Below are 13,275 nucleotides of genomic sequence, written 5' to 3'. Positions count from 1 at the left end.
TGTTAGGGAAAGTAAAAAGTAACACTGAAAGGATCAATAATCTACACTTGACCCTATTGGGGTGTATCAATGTGATCAAAATGGTTACATTCCCAAAATTCCTGTATCTTTTCAGAGCCATACCTCTTTTCTTTGAATGCATGTGGTTTAATAGACTAGAAGTAATACTAAATAGACTGATATGGGCGCAGGAAAAACAAGGAGAGCCTACCGCTTTATGACACTCACTAGGGAAAAGGGGGGTGGGGGGCACTGGATTTTAGGTTTTATTACTGGGCTGCGGCACTACAATACTCACAAGGGCTGATTGGAGGGGGAAGTGATAGTCAAAGAGTTGGCAGACCCGGCTCTGTGAACGTTTATAAAGCTTTGGTGGGCAGGGAGGCGGAGAATGCACTACTAAATATGGTAGATTATACTTACTTTAAACATACTAGGTTTAAGACTTTAAAAGCAATATATTAAATCTGGAAGGCTGTTGCAAATAAACTGGGAATATGCAGATACAATAGATATATGAGAATGTATACAAATCACTCACTCACAGGGGAGATCTTCAGAGATGCAGTCATGAAAGAATGGGACAATAAGGGGATCAAGAAATTAGGGGATATAATGGATTCGGATGGAGGGATTTTACAATTTCAGGAGATTCAAAGTAAATTTGAGATATCGGGAAGTAACTTTTTTAAGTACCTGCAAGTAAGGAGCTATTTTCATAATAAACAAGGAGGCCTCTTAGGGTTTAGCCATTGCAAGATAATAGATTATATAGAACGTAGTAGTCATTGTACAATAAGACAGTTGTATGCAGAATGTTATGCACTAAAAGGTGATGATAGGGGCAAACATGCCAGCAAATGGGTGGAAAAAGTGGGTTCACCTCCTGAAGGATTACAGGCTTCTTTAGATCTAGGCCGGACAGTCCTGTGTTCAGCGACGTTACAAGCACAGCACTATAAAACAGTATATTCATTATACTATACCCCTGCGAGAATTGCACAGTGGGGGGGGGGCTACCGGAATAACCTGCCCGCGTTGCGACTCAAGTAATGCGGATATTGTACACATGTTCGCGCAATGCCCACAACTGCATACATTGAAATTGGCAATTGAGGAATTTTTGGAGGGGTCCCTGGGGATCAAGATTAAAATGACAGACGAATTTTTAATGCTTGGGGTGATTGTAGGAGCAGAAGGCCTCCCCATAGAAATTTTATTTATGGTAATGGCAGTATGTAGGATTGGCATAGCAAAAACATGGCTTGATAGGATGCCTCCTACATTTCAGATGTGGGTAGCAAGGCTACTATCTACATACAATATGGAGAAAGCTATATATGATATGAAGGGCAGAAGGGCAAGAGCACTGGGTGAAAGGATATGGCTGCCCATTGAGCTTTGGAAGACCATGCCAGGATAGGGGAGAGCTCTCCACCATTGAAATTGAAGGAATGACTTATACATATTTGATATAGGAAAACAGACCGGGCGGCTGAAACAGGTTTATCTGTTTATATTGCTATTTCTTTTTTTTTTCCCTTTTGTGTCTGTATACTAATGTGTATTTTGAAATATGTGTACTGTAACATGTATTGGAATTCTTGGTAAAAGTTAAAAAAGGAAATAAAAAATATTTAAAAAAAAGAAAGAGATTGATAAGAGCAGTGGTGGTTGTTGGCCAATTAACCACTAAAGAAATAGCCTCTTTTAAACCCTTATGGAGGTATTAGTAGGAGGCCACTGGGACTCTTCTGTCAAGACTACCTCTGAAATTAATAGTTGAAAGTCTAATATAGGATACCAGATCTTCCTTGCCTTCTCGAAGGGAGAATAAAGCAACACGTCTCTTGCTAAAAATATCACTACATTTCTGCACAAATGTTCCAAAACTCCCCAACAAAGTGCTTGGATTTAAAAGTAAAGCAGTGACACTGTCTTTTCTTAAATAGGGTAATTTAAAGTTACCTTAGCTTTGTCTGTTACAGATATTTGAGGTATTGCTCTAAAATGCAAATTTCACTGGGCTATAAAAACTTGGAAGCAATATGGATCTCCAGTGAACTCTTTAGGCGCTACTAAAATTGTGGATGTGTAAGGTTCTGTTCTCTAATTATTTGTTACTAGATTCTTTGTTACTAGATTACTTCTACATTTGGGGTGGTGTTAATACTAGGAGGAGCAGCAGGGGTCAGTCCTCCTCCCTAGAAAAAATGAATGCTGTATACGACAGACTTCAAGATCATTTTGGATCTCATGAATTGCGTGTGCCATTGCTTGGGGGCATTGGCCTCAGACTCTATTTTATGAGGTCTAGTAATCTGTCATGAGCACAGTAATTTGAGCATATGGATAGAAAAGTCAATACATCTGTCTTTCCCTAGTTTTAGACTCTAACCCTTGTAATTGGTCAAGAATGTTAATGAAGACCCAGCCTAAGGGACAAAGTGAGTAGAGAGAGTGAGACACACTCACTGCAGGCTGATATTATGTTATTCAGAAAACTTCGACTGGATTGGAGAGGCACAGCGTATTAAGGTCAAACTATGAATGTCAAAGTCTCCACTTGGTTGCAAGCAGGGAGAATGTTGTAACTAACCCCTGTTGTACCGCAAAACCAGTGAAGGAGTTTAAGATACAATGCCAATGTTGCACCGGGGGAAAGGAGGCCTGGACAAGGGGGCAAGAGGATAAAAAACAGGAGTCCTCAAACTAGAGTACCAAAGGAAACAAAACAAAGGAGAAAACAACAAAGATGAAGGGACAGCGCAAGCTGACTACAAAGTAAAGCAAAGACTCACAACAACCACTTTTGCAAGACAAAGGAACTCAATACCGGTGTGGGTGGCAGGGGTTAAATACCTAGTTTGCAACTACTGGTTAGGAAGTGTGACTGATAGTGCTGGCCCTCCAGTTGCTGGAGCTGCACACATGAGTATGGTAAATATTGTTGTATGTATATGAGTGCATATGATCCTCTGTCCTGTGTGCTATCTTTTCCCAGTCTTCTGCATCTTAATGCATCTAGAGAGCTGACAGCGAATTAGCACTAGGCTCCCGACAGTTGCCCCTTTCTCAGTGGAAACACTGAGAGGTGTGAAAACCAAAGCAGAAAAAATATTTCAGGCTTTTGTTAGGAATACCTTGGTGTGAGGTATGTGGCTCATCTCAGCTGCGGAAGGGTATCTAGAGAGGATTCAGGAATTTTATTAATTTGGAAGGGTCCAAGATAAGGCTTGCCCATTCATACTTAACTGTAAACTGAATGTTGGGGAATAGGGATTTGTTGATCCCAGGAGACACTTTAACCAGCAAGGTACCAGCCCCAGAAATAGTGTGCTCTAGTACAGGAGGGGGTACCTGGACGCTACTAGCTGGGCCACCAGCCTCCTCCGGGCACTGAAGGGTTCTGCCATATTTGATTTCACTTATTATAATGCACTGCCATATAGTTTGCAGTAAGGCACACAGGATGTACTGTGAAAGTGAGAAGGTTTGGCCTTGAATTATTTTTTTCACATTGGTTAGCGAATGACGAGGAGGTCCCCCACTAACGCACTAGTGAATTGTACCAAAGAGACACCACCCTCTCAGCCCCACAGAACACACCTAGACCTGTGTTTGTGAGCAGTGTGGAGACCTGTAAGGTTGGACCTGCTCCAACTTGTACCCAGAACTTGAGAGCTGGAATTTTACGTTTTAGCTATAGAGACACAAGTGCAAGCATATCTTTTCCTGGAGTTAGCAACTAACCCATAAGTCCTTTACCTGTAGTCCTCAGAGCCTTAAAAAAGACAAGAGGAATGTTCCAGAAAGCCTAAGTAATTAGGCCTCATACCTCTCAAGGTTCAGCAACACTTGCGGCAAAGCTGTCAGATTGTTAGAGAACTTTGTTAGACACAGCTTTAGATTTGCACCACTGGAAGATTTTAGGATCCTAAAAAGAGTCCAAGAGCCTGATCTAGAGTTTGGAGGAGGTAGACAGGCTGTAAAAAGCCAACTGTTCAACCGTTCACCACCATGGATGTGTTGAGGAAGAAAAATGTCTGTCAAGCCTGCTGCATTCTCCTTACTCTGTCAACAGCGGTATGCCATTCATACAACAGATTGACCTACATAGAGTATTATGTACTTGATGGACAAAAGCTGTTTTTGGGAAGGAGAATCCCATCCTCCAAACTCCAAATAAAAACCATAATGTTACAGTAATATTTTTAGTTTAGTGACAGGAATGTCTCTTTCATAGGGTAGAGACCTATTGCATTGCCTGAATTCACAACTGTAAATATCTGCTATCACACTCCATGGACTATATGGACCAATCCTGAAACTAAAACTGCACGTGTCTGTGTGTGAATGCCTAGGCTTGCATTGCAAAAAGAACAGAGATCTGGGCCTAAATCCACAGTTTTTTTTTGCTTCCCATGCCATTCCAAGTTCGAACCCAGCCATCTCCAAATCAGTCTTGACGCTGCTCCCTATGGGAAAAGTCCAGCCCGAACTGCCAGGCAAGGTCCTCCCTGGACTGGATACAAGCATCCTAGGACAGGCATTCGGGTTTCACCCCTCATCAGCCAGGCAGTGGTATGGAGAGCATGGGATCCACGTCTGGGCATACCCGTCCCACTCGGGATGACAAATGCAAAAAGGGCAATTGATGGACATAATACCAAACAATGTCATACATTCACCCCAGTACAGAGAGCTGGGCCTATATCCATAGTTTATTTGTCATTCCAGTTCAAACACAGCCATATGCAAATCAGTCTTGACCCTGCTCCCTATGGAAACATTCCAACCCAAACTGCCAGGCTACGCCCTTCCTGGACTGGATTCATGTATCCTGGGACCAGTTTTGGGATTTCACTCCTCATCAGCAAAGCTAGCTTGACTCCAGTGGCATGGAGAGAACGGGACCCACGGCTGGGCATACCGGTGCCACTCGGGGTGACAAATGAAACAAGCATTGGCATAGCCAATAGGCTTCGCCTTTGGGACCAAATAAGTGTTTAGCCAAAGCTATCAAATGTGCCAATGTCTTTAAGCTATGTTGTAAGGCAATGTGGCTTCTGGGCAGCATGTTGAATTGTTATTAAAAAAAGAGTGGCAAGCATTTTTGTTATCTCATTTATAATAAAGAAAACATTATCTACAACTGAACAACCCTATTAAACAAACATTGGAAATGCAATAGATTTCCCATTTGCTTGAGTTACAGGTGTTGGCGTTGTAATTGACATTGTTTTTCACCTGTTTGTTATGGAGTGTATGTATGGGGTGTGTAGTTTATTTATGTGGGTTGGAATTTTTTGTTGTGGATTTGAATGGTGTTGAGTGGATTTATGTAGTGGAATTATGTGGCATGGTGTGCAGTGAAATTATGTGGATAGTAATTATGTGGTATTGAGTGTACGGAAATTATGTGGAGTGAGATTGTGTATTATGTAGTGTAATTATATGTTATGGTATTTTGTCTTTTGGAGTGGTATGTAGTGAAGTTTAATTATATGGTGTGCTGTTGAATTTTGTGGCATGATGTGGAATTTTGTGGTGTGGATTGGATGTTTCTGGAGTGTTGTATAATTGTGTTGTTCAGTTGAATTATGTGGTATGGTGTCAAATTATGTTATGTGGATTGGAAATGTGTGGAGTTGAATTGTGAGGTGTGGAACTGTGGAGATAATTTTATTTATTTATTTATTTAAAGAGTTTTATATAGCGCTGGCTAGACCTGCAGGTATCAGACCGCTTTACATAAGGTCAGCAAAGTTACAACAATAATAACAATTTTACGGTACATCAAAATATATCAGACACATTAATAGGAGAGAAAGGGAGATCAGTAGAGAGGGAAGGGGGAGAGGGGGAGTGAGAGGGAGAGGATGAAATAACAGACAGAGGTAAAGTCAGCATAAAGACTGAAAGGGGTAAGTGACAGCCAGTGAGGTAGTCTGAGGCCAGTCTCCCCTATAACTCAAGGAAGCACCAACAGGTACCGGTCAAACAGGTGGATAGAAAGGAGAACAAGGAAAAAGCAGAATGGCATGAATATAATGAGGGGGAAGGGTGGGTGAGACAGGGAGAAGGGGAGAAAAACTGTGCCCAAGGTCCGGCTGGGCAGGTGACGGTCAGAGGGTGATCCCAGTCCGATCGCCTCATTAGTTGAACAGAACAGCTCCACCGTGCGTCGGACATAATCCTCGGACTCCACTGTCAAGCAAGAGGTCATGTATCCTCAGGGAATGTCAGAGTAGTGTAGGGGCGGGTGGGGTAGGGGGGGCATGGCCATAGAGAGATCAAGAAGTCCTCTTGAAGTCAGGCACAGTCCAGGAAGGGTAAGTAGGTAAAAGTTCAGCAAGGGGGAAGAAGTCACCAATGTCGGCCATGCTGGGGACAGGCATCCTGGGACCCTTTTCCAAAACGAGAGTGTGCCAAGTACGACAGAGCTTTGTGGGGAGGCATGGGTCAGACTCCCATTATTACAAAGGACACAGGATCACCCCCGGTGTCCCTAGGCTGATGAGGCGTAGCGCAGACCCTGAAAGGGCTGTGGGGCACATCTCCCATTACGGTGGGCAGAGCGAAGGGAGCCACCATTTTGCCTTGCGCAGGGGGAGGGAGGGGGGCGCTCACCTCGATCTTTGGCAAATAGGTGCTTCTAGGCTAAGGGCACACAACCGGAATGTCAGCTGCGGCCAAGAGAAGGTTTCCAGGTGAAGCAGACAGGCCACACAACTTCGGTGTTTCAAAGGCAGGTCCGTTCCATCCCAGGCACCATCTTGAGACAATGGTGCCTGGGATGTCTGTTTTGTACGGCGGCCCCAGCGGCAGACGCTCCCGTCCTTCAGACGTCAGGAGATGCTCACTTAGCTGTTGAAAATCATAAGACCTCATATTTAAGGCATTGCTGAAGTGGATAGATTGGAGGGTTCTTCTACTGATGCAGATTAATTTTATAAATAGGCTCAAAGGTCGATTTGCCTATTTAAAAATACTAACGCAGTCATGGCCCACAAACTCAGAAAAGTCTTCTTTTGAAAACTGATACAAAATGGAGCAATATGACTGCTGTGTATGAAAGTATTTAGGCAGATAGAATGCTCTTCAAGAATTCATTCATCGAGGACTTAAGCAAATATGTAAATTTGTTTGCTTTGCAGGATAAGGCTCAGCAGTAGTCTTTACAGAGATTCTTCGGCAAACATGTTTTTGAGAGAGTCAGCAAAGGAAGGGGGTGATTTAACAGCTGCTTCACAAAATTTCAGTCTTTGGGAGTCTTCAACTTTTCTTCCCAATAACTCATGTTGCACACCAAAGCAGCAAAATGCTTTTAGCAAAGTGCAAGACCTAGTAACAAATCTCACTCACCCTGCTCCTTTTATTTGAATTAACAGGAAGGGAATTCATGAGCCAAACCGCTCGACAAGTACTGCCCCTAGCTGTTTAACCATTTTGCTACACTTTCAAAGAGATTTGAAGGCATGGGACCATAACTTTCAACTGAATCCACGTCCCACACCACATCTTCAATGAGCTAGGGTTCAACCAAACAAAATTTAGCACGTCATGTGTTTTATACCGTATACAACAATATTAAAAGCAATACTACAAGTCCCAGAAAGCCACGTATTGTTAAAAGGCCAGCGCTGTCTGAGCATGTTGCATATAGCATGTATGGGAGGTGACAGCTGATGGTTCGGAGGTGAAGGGGACTCTTTAAGGAGGTAGGTGAACTCACTCAACAACTGCAGTATCCACATGACAGCATAATGCTCAGTAGAACTCAGAAGTACCAGTTATCTGCTGCCTTAAGCCTCTGCTTGTGGTACCAGTGGCATACAGAGCACACTTGGAAGGAACTAAGCAGCCGTCCAACTGACAGGGAATCTCTGCTGTGTATGTGAACACACAACCTTTCAGGGTCCCATGCTCGCGTTGTTTTGAGGCAGGACATTAATTGGAAGTTAATTGCGAAAGGTTAGGAAACGCAAACAATAATAAAGTACAATTCAGCACTTTTAGTAGCAGGCCACTAGAGGAGGCATGGCCAGAAGGGGGGTACAATGCTACAATCTGAACAATGGTGTTTATTTTGCACCCAAAAATGTTCCTTTGATTGCATGTTGATGAATGCTCTGGGTGATCCTACCATGTTTGCAAATGAACTTGTCTCTATGTACTGTAATAGAAGTGCACAGATAAAACAGCACAGTGACAGTCTGCTGGGAGAAGAAACGGGGATGGGTGAAGAAGAAACAGACACAAGGTTGCAGGGAGACCCTGAAGCAGTTCTGTGTGGACGAGTAGGAGCCTGGTCTTTTAGCTTTGGATGTGTAATACACTTTGGGTTGATAGAGAGCAGCGGTCGAAGTGCATGAAAAAAGTATGGGAACTGTGATACTGAGTACAATGGCGGCAAGATCAGCGATTTTGGGAAGGAGAGGGGGAGGTGCATTTTGTTCAGGTAGCAGACTTTCTGGAGTAGACACTCGTGGAGATACCAAAACTTCACCTTTTGGTGAAAGTGTTTGATTGACTTTTATTTAAAGAGGTAGCCACATTTGATAGCAAACGTTTTACAAAAAATCCAAGTAGGAAAAAAATGCAGAATTTTAATAATAACAAAATGATGGATCCTAAATTTCCTCGGGTGACTTGCTTTCTGCGGCTCACTTTCAAGCTGATGACATAAGGCTGACTGGGGTGAAACTTGTCTGCACTTCTGTAAAACACTTGCTGCCTCTATTACGAGTTGCATCCATTCAATTGCTTGTAAATAGAGCAGAGGTTTGTTCACCTGAACAGGTGGGCGAGTGGAACCGGGGAGGCGAGGCTTCAACTGGACATGTATTCCAGGACTAGACTGCGAAGCCCAGACCGGGAGGAGGGTCCAGCGCTGTGCTTCACAGGAAGAAAAACCAGCTATAAATAAACCAGATGGGAGGAGAGAGGAGAGGCCATCACACACTGGACAGTGTGATAGACAAACAAAGTGTTCTCTTAGTGAAATCGCCAGCGAGGGAGTTAAGCCCACAAAGGAGGGATATTTAAACGAATGCACCAATACCAAGCCAGCATTGTAAATGACCCAGATAACAGCCAATGGCAATTGGTGGTTGTGCCAAACCCAACAGAAGAGATATAAAAGGTCGATCAAAGCTCGACCTAAAAAGGGCAATTGATGGACAGAATGCCAAACAATGTCAAACATTCACCCCAGTACGGGGAACTGGGCCTAAATCCATCGTTTTTTTGCTCCTGATGCCATTGCAGTTCAAACCCAACCATATACAAATCAGTCTTGACCCTGCTCCCTATGGGAATAGTCCAGCCCAAATTGCTGGGCCAGGTCATCCCTGGAATGGAAACCAGCATCCTGTGCCCAGTTTTGGGGTTTCAACCCTCATCAGCCAGCCTAACTTGACTGCAGTGGCATGGGGAACACAGGACCCACGTGTGGGCATACCCATCCCACTTGAGGCAATGCGGTCATCATTTGTTTCTTTTACTTTTGTCATCCTAATTGGGACGGGTATGCCCAGACGTGGGTCCTGTTCTCACTGTGCCACTGGATTCAAGCTAGCCTGGCTGATGAGAGGCGATGCCCCAAAACGTGTCCCAGGATGCTTGTTTCCGGTCCAGGGAAAACCTAGCTTGGCAATTTGTGCTGGTATTGTTCCAATGCGCAACAGGGTCAAGACATATTTGCACATGGCTGGGTCCAAACTGAGGTCTCGTGGTGAACAAAAGAACAATGGATTAAACCTGATCATTGTAACTGGGGGTAAATGTTTGCATTGTTCAGCATTCCATCCATCATTTGTTCCTTTTGCTTAGGCCTGCACTGTGGCAATAGTCTGCTCATGCACGTGCCCTACAAGGGGATGTCCACAACTCCAATAACCTCAAGTAGAGGCCAAGCGATCTTGCCTTGTCACATAGTGCTGATTTTTGCAAGATAGTGCAAAATAATTATGTTTTGTATGCATTTAAGCATGCCCAACTCAGTTTCCTCAACCACAGGAGTGTAAATCTACTGAACCACACAATGAAGGACCTTGGTCCTAGTTTGGATGGATGAGATGCTCTGTCACTAACATGGCAGATATTCCATTTGCCATATACAAGTGCATTTTTGCCTCTGACACTTGTAGTACAGCAGCTGTGATATCCATCATATTTTCTATAGTTTTTCCCATCGACAAAAATATAAATCAAATCATTGTTTTTTGACATTCATGCTTATTAGCACATATATTATATATATTTGTTTGTAAACAAATTAACAAGCTAACCTATATGTACAAAAAATAGGTAAAGCAGTTTGAATTGATTAAAAAATACATCATCTAGACACAGGGCTTGCTTTACAGTTTAGTGAATGGATTACTCTGTTACATGGGACAGATGTTATATTCACCGATTTACAAGTTAATTATAATCTATGGCGCACATATATGGTGGGCAGTATAGTTGCCATATTTGTAATGCAGTATTCCGATCATCAAACTGTAACGATGAACCCACCTTGCATTGGTGCCACCTCACGACCGGGAGCAAGTCTACTACAGTAGGAAGCCTTTCCACAATCTTTGATGTGCAGGCGGTTTACATTGCTTATCTCTACAATGCCAGTGTCTGTGCAAGATTTCCTGGTTCCACAAAAGACTCACTGGTGCCACACAACAGCCACATTCCTAAACATATGGCAGACCTTGACCTGAGGAGGGTGTGACCTGTTGGTAAATGTTAGCCATTATGTTTATGACATTTTAACTGCTATAATGTGGTCAGCCAGTCCCCTTACATTTGTTTTTGTGAGAATGTTTTTCAGGGGACTCATGGTATCAGAGTCATACCTGGCTATTTTCACCTCTGAGGAACTTCAATGTCTGTCTCCTTTCTTTTTCCATTGCTCAAGCTACCTACCCCTGCTCCGGCTCCATGCCCTGGCGCGCACATGAAGCACTGACTATAGAGCAGCCAGTTCTCTAAGAGGTGCGGGCACATCTAAACCAGGTGGCACAGCATCTCAAAGGCACTTGATGGGAAAGTGGACTCCTTCCCTCTGATTTCACCAGACATGTGCAGGGAGGAGGTAATTCATCGGATTTCCGATGCCCTTCTGTACTTGTAGAACGTTTCTAGTGACATCTCCTTTACCAGGATCTCCCAGCGCGTGGAGACCAACAGGAGTCAGCTCCAGTCATTCAGCAAAAAGGTCACTATTGCACAAACCATGATCAAGAATTTAAAAAGAAGGAAGAAGGCCCTGAATGTGCTTTCCAGTGCCAAGTACTGCTCTATTTTCAGTGGTGCAGAAGCCCCATCTTTAGAGAAAGAGGCACCATATCATATTCAAAGCAGGCACAGGCTACAAAAGGAAAAAGCTTTCCAGGAGAAGCTCAGACACTTTCCTGTCTGTCTGAACACCAGAATCCATGAGGAAGATGTTGCAGAGTAAGGCTTGGGGAGCCTCCCAAGGAACATCAGCTCTGTTAGCTCCCTGCTGCTCTTTAACACACCAGAAACTTCAAGAAAAAGTATGTTTTCCTGGATCCACTAGCAGGTTTAATATTAAAAACCCACATAACCCTGGGAACGAAAACTTAAAAGAAACTTATTTGTGCACCACTATCAATTAGCAAGCGAGAGCAACTAGAACGACACACATCAAAGCATTACTTTTATGTGTCGGACCTTGGGCATGTCCCAGAAACCGATGTCCCTCCCTACCTCCTGGACCTACCCGGCATTGCAGGTGATCTCATGTGCAGTGCAGAACAAAGGCCTGACTTTTCTACGTCTGCACATATCAATGCTATTCCTGACCTGCCTCCTTTCAACACTGAATCTGTGGAGAGTTTCAGATCAGATGCTTAGGAAGGAGTGACTCCACCACCGCCTCCTCCATTGCCACCTCCTCCTGCATCTGTTGCGCCCTATGGTTCTTCACCACCTCCTCCTCACAGCCTCAACAGTTTCATCTCTGGCATGCTCAGAACGGTGCTGGCGATTCACCTGCATGTCCAGCCCAGGGAGCCCCCCCAAGAAGTTCTGAAACCGTCTAATGATCGAGCTCCCTACCTTGAGTCTATATTCAAGGCTGGTCACATCGGGAAGGCCAATCTACGAAGTGTGAAGGAGAGAAAGCTGGAAAAGAAAAAGTTGAAAGTACAAGTGATAGCAACAGGTGGAGGTGGAGACTTGATGTCAGGTCTCTTCTACAACCTGGCTTTGAGGCAAAAAGGAATCTCTGGGTAAGGACCTGCTTCAGGAGATAGAGTGGGGATGCCTGCACGTCCGATACAATACCCTCATTACCACACCCAGAGCAATAAAGGCTAATTGGAAGTCGTAGAAAACTTGCTTACCATTATTTTGGAACTTGTATCACCTCAAGAGTCCTTCATTGCTTACATCTAATTACTGATTTCAAATATTCATAATTGTCTAGATCTGAAGGATTTCAAGAGAACGTCTACTAACCAAGACAGCAATCAGATTGTGTATGTACCCTGGAACTGGGTAGACCATTTTATGTCCTGCAGTTCTAACTCGTATCTGTCAATTGCATGTTTTGGTTCCATTGCCTTAACCAATGATTTGGTATAAAGTGGCAATGTCAGTTTTATTATGTGCTGAAAGAAGCAAGTTTATGAAATGTGGAACATTGTTTAGTACTGTGTAAATACACTTGTCAGAATGGCGACTGCTGTGTTTTAATTCAACATGGGATGTGATGCTACTATTTTGTCCAGCCATTGAGCTTGTCTGTTACGTCCCAAAGAGGGTTCCTCTATCTTCCCAACACTGGATGGGTGATTCCTGTGATATGATGTTGTTAGATTATCTGCTCACTGACAGGTAACTGTTCCTATAAGACAAGCAATAACCCAGTCGGTTACGCAGAAAGAGAAGATAGATGATAGTCTCTATGCGTGGTGCCTGCCTTATGAAGGTGGGGCAACATCTTCTTTAGAAAATAGTGCCCTCACACACTTTTGTGAGTGTCATGCTTCATTATCGGGTTTTTCTCCTTGTGGGGGTGGTGCTGCTGTCCTCCACGGGCCTCCCGAGAGAGCTCTTTGTCAGAGATCTTTTAGGAGATGCCGCAGTTGTGCATGTGGGTGTGTGAGCCTAAAAAAGGTGTGTGCAAGTGTATTAAAATTACCCCACCGGTACCCAGAAGGCAAGTTTTATTTGTGGGTCCGAGAGGTAAGAATAAAGGAATTATTTAATGGAAATGGAGCACCTCTAAAAAACAAATATAAT

The 13,275-nt window shown here is 43.6% G+C and overlaps 1 pseudogene; it reads left to right on the top strand.

The window, feature by feature from the left end:
* The window catches only part of LOC147712659 (WASH complex subunit 1 pseudogene), a 53,452-nt pseudogene extending 41,104 nt beyond the window's left edge, over positions 1 to 12,348 (top strand).
* The last annotated feature ends 927 nt before the right edge of the window (positions 12,349 to 13,275 follow it).

The sequence above is a fragment of the Lissotriton vulgaris genome, chromosome 5 (genome assembly GCF_964263255.1).
Source record: "Lissotriton vulgaris chromosome 5, aLisVul1.2, whole genome shotgun sequence".
NCBI lineage: Eukaryota > Metazoa > Chordata > Amphibia > Caudata > Salamandridae > Lissotriton > Lissotriton vulgaris.
Note: the sequence above shows the minus strand (reverse complement) of the source record. Positions and strands in the feature narration are given on the sequence as shown.